This window comes from Fukomys damarensis, unplaced genomic scaffold (assembly GCF_012274545.1).
Source record: "Fukomys damarensis isolate Sample0158 unplaced genomic scaffold, DMR_v1.0_HiC HiC_scaffold_35, whole genome shotgun sequence".
Taxonomy (NCBI): domain Eukaryota; kingdom Metazoa; phylum Chordata; class Mammalia; order Rodentia; family Bathyergidae; genus Fukomys; species Fukomys damarensis.
The window spans coordinates 38,381,242-38,381,579 of record NW_022900947.1 but is presented as its reverse complement, the minus strand read 5'-3'; positions in this window follow the sequence as shown (position 1 = coordinate 38,381,579).

The window sequence follows — 338 nt, the reverse complement described above, 5'->3', positions numbered from 1 at the left end:
TATGTCTAGGTGTAGATTTTTTTTTATTGTAGCTAGTTGGGGTCCTATATGCCTCACTTATCTGATGTCAAATTCTTCCCCTCTGTTTGGGAAGTTTTCTGCCATTACTTCTGCAAACAGCTTTTTTAAGTCATTTGTATTTTTTCCTGCTACTTCATGGATTCCTATCAGTCTTATGTTATTCTTCTTTGCATCATCTAGGAGTTGTTGGATCAATTTCTCATGATCTCTTACTTTCTTTTATTCTGTTGCGTACACTTTCAATTGAGTGTTTAATCTCCTGGATATCTGTTTGAATCTGTTTTATGGATTCCATTTCTCTCCTATGCTGGGCGTTT